The following is a 3,780-nucleotide window of genomic DNA, read 5'->3' as shown; positions in this document are numbered from 1 at the left end:
GGCTGTTCAATCCGTCGGTATTCCGTCGGAAAATACCGATGGAATTCTGACCGAATACCTAAATGGTCGGTATTGCGTCGGTATTTTGTCAGTATGTGTCAATTTTTTGCAACGGTCATATATTTGTCGGTTTTCTGTCGGTTTTCTGTCGGGATCGTATGACCAAATACCGACGACTGTATTCTGTCAGGATTTTCCGACGCAGTTCCGACGAATTTACCGAAATATATTTCCGACAAGTTTTCGTCGGAATTCCGTTGGAAAATCCTGACAGATTTTTTTCGGTCGGTTTTTCCGTCAGTATTGTCCGTGTTTTCTTGTAGTGTGTTTACTTGGTATTGTTTGTTTATCTCTTGCATTAATGATACTTCTCTTATCCTTTCTTGTATTCTCATTGTTTTTTCTTGCATTTCTTCTTGTTTGAGAACCATATCTAGCAATACCTTGTGCTTGTGATTAATTAGATAAACAAAAATTTTATAGCATCATTGATATATATAGACACGAGCCAAGCACTGTTTGAATAATAAAAATAATTTATTGAGTTATAAAATAAGAAGCAATTAGGTACAAAATAATGTTTGACTACTCTCTTTAGAAAGTTTTATCTCGAAACCACGCGTCTGTGGTCGGGTAGTCAAGGCGTTCCGTAGATTCCCAAGGGATCCAAGTTCGTACGCGCACCACACCAGATTTCCACGTGCGTGACCATCGGAGCTTTCACATTCTCTCTCCGGATAATGGTTTACCATTTTTTTTATCTCAGATGTCAGACAGTGCAAGCTTCTTATTTATTATTTAATTGTAAATTTTAGAAGAAAAAGAACTTAATTATTAAATTTACATGTCCAGTCGCAGTAACATGTTTTTGGATCCTCACATTTGCATTTAAGTCCTTTTCTCTTAACCATGCGTGGATACTTTTGAGCTTTGGCAAGACATGCAGATGGACTGCAACCCAGAAGTTCTTCCACCGCAAAACAAGGATTTGCACTCACATCTTGTATATCAAAATTTTGTTGACAAACAATAAGCGTAATAGATTATATATGTATGTTAATCCAAACAGCAGAAAACTTTCTTTTTATCTTATTCCAATCAAACTCTAAAAACATATAAATATATATTACCTTGAACATTGCTGAGGATGAGTACAAAGAAACACACAAGAAACCATGAAAATATTACTAGACCTCATGATTCAGTATAGATTATATTTACTTTTTTACTTGCACAAATTCAGACTTTGTCTTATTGTAATAATAAATATCTTCTAATTGTTGTTTTTTGACCAACTTGATAAATATATACCAACATATTCTAAATACAGCACTACAAGAAAACACAAGTTTAGCGAGAAAACTTAACGAGAAAAACTAATCCTCGTAAATTTACGTCGACTTTACAAGAAACTTACGAGAAAATATAAAATCAACGTTATTTCCTCGTAAAATAACGACGAAATCATTTCGTCGTAAAGTCGATGTAATGTCACGTGGCTTTTACGAAGAAATACGCTTTCCTCGTAAACTCAACGTAAATGTAGCGTGTACTTTACGAAGAAATATTTTACGTCTACTTAGCGAGGAAATTTTGAATCCAACAACTTTGTAGTTGTAACACGTTTTTTTTCGGCAACCTAACTAAATTTCGTCGTAAATTCCTAGCAAAATTACAACTACCAGATTCAAAAATTTCCTATAAATATGGAGGTTTGAACATCATTTTAAAAACACCAACAAGAAAAAAAAAAGTGAAAGAAAAAAAAAAGTGAAAGAAAAAAAAATGTCGGTCTCCGGGAATATTTTCGAGTTGCGGAGGTGGAATGTATATGCATAGAGATGCTAACAGGAGAGTGACAAAAGAATACCTTGTGGGGCTGGCAACATTTATGCATCAAGCATATTCCACACCGCTCGCCCAAGAAAGCGGTAAGATGTTCTGTCCTTGTCGGAAATGCAACAATTCGAAATTGGCAAATCCTGAAAATGTTTGGAAGCATTTAATAAATAGAGGTTTCACGCCAAATTACTATATCTGGTTTCCAACATGGAGAATGTTATAATTATGATCAGAATGAAGCTAGTAGTAGTAATAGCAATTTTCAGGAAGAACCGGTTGATCATCATTTGCATAATGAACATAGTTACCATCAGGAGGAGCAGATGGTAGATTATGATAGGGTTCATGATATGGTAGTTGATGCATTTGTAACTCATGATGAAGATGAAGAACTTAATATAGATGCAAAAAAGTTTTATGAAATGTTAAATGCGGCGAATCAGCCATTTTACAGTGGTTGTAGAGAAGGTCTCTCTAAATTGTCGTTGGCTGCTAGAATGATGAATATTAAAACTGATCACAATCTACCTGAAAGTTGCATGAATGAATGGGCAGACTTGTTTAAAGAGTATTTGCTGGAAGACAATGTGTCTGCTAATTCTTATTATGAGATTCAGAAACTGATTTATAGTCTTGGGTTACCTTCGGAGATGATAGATATTTGCATCGACAATTGCATAATCTATTGGGGAGATGATGAGAAGTTAGAAGAATGTCGATTCTGCAAGAAGCCACGATTCAAGCCACAAGGACGTGGGCGTAATAGGGTACTGTACCAAAGGATGTGGTACCTACCAATTACAGACAGATTGAAAAAATTGTACCAATCAGAGCAGGCTGCTTGAAAGATGAGATGGCATGCCGAGCATACTCAGACGGATGGTGAGGTGTCTCATCCATCAGATGCAAGAGCCTGGAAACATTTTAGTAAAGTACATCCGAATTTCGCTAGCAATAGCCAGAATGTGTATCTCGGATTATGCACAGATGGATTTAGTCCATTCGGAATGTCAGGGAGACAATATTCATTGTGGTCAGTCTTTCTTAAGCCATACAACCTGCCACCGGAGATGTGCATGCAACGGGAGTTACTATTCTTGACCATATTAATACATGGTCCGAACCATCCAAAAAGGTCTCTGGATGTTTTCCTATAACCACTGATAAAAGAGTTGAAGGATTTGTGGTCAACAGGGGAATGGACGTATGACTGCTCAACGAAGACGAATTTCACGATGCGAGCGATGCTTTTGTGGACCATAAGTGACTTTCCTGCCTATGAGATGTTGTATAGAGGGACTACACATGGGAGATTAGCTTGTCCATATTGTAATGGAACGACAGATGCGTTTCAACTGAAGAATGGTAGGAAGACAAGTTGGTTCAATTGTCACCGTCGATTTCTTCCCATTGGCCATCCGTACCGAAGAAACAAGAAATTGTTTAGGCACAAAAGGATTGTGAGAGACACTCCTCTTCCATATTTAACTGGACAACAAATTGAAGCGCAACTCGATTACTATAGAGCTTTGGAAATAGTTCCTCGGTAATATGCATGATTCTTACGGTGTTCATCACAACTGGCACAAGAAGAGTATATTTTGGGAGTTGCCATATTGGAAGGATCTTCTTCTGCGCCACAACCTCGATGTGATACATATAGAGAAGAATTTGTTTTAGAACATCATGAATACAATATTGAATGTCCCAGGGAAGACAAAAGACAACATAAAATCGAGGTTGGACTTGCCGGATATTTGCTCAAGAAGCGAGTTACATATTAAAAGCAATGGACAAGTTCCCGTTCCGATATTCAATCTCTCTAGATGTGTTGAAAAGGATCAAAAGTTCTCCCATATGAGGCATTTCTTCGTAAACCTGTACATTACAGATGGATGTATCAGTATGAGCGAGCCATGAAATATTTGAAGGGAAAAG

The sequence above is a fragment of the Brassica oleracea genome, chromosome C9, assembly GCF_000695525.1.
Source record: "Brassica oleracea var. oleracea cultivar TO1000 chromosome C9, BOL, whole genome shotgun sequence".
Classification (NCBI taxonomy): domain Eukaryota; kingdom Viridiplantae; phylum Streptophyta; class Magnoliopsida; order Brassicales; family Brassicaceae; genus Brassica; species Brassica oleracea.
Note: the sequence above shows the minus strand (reverse complement) of the source record.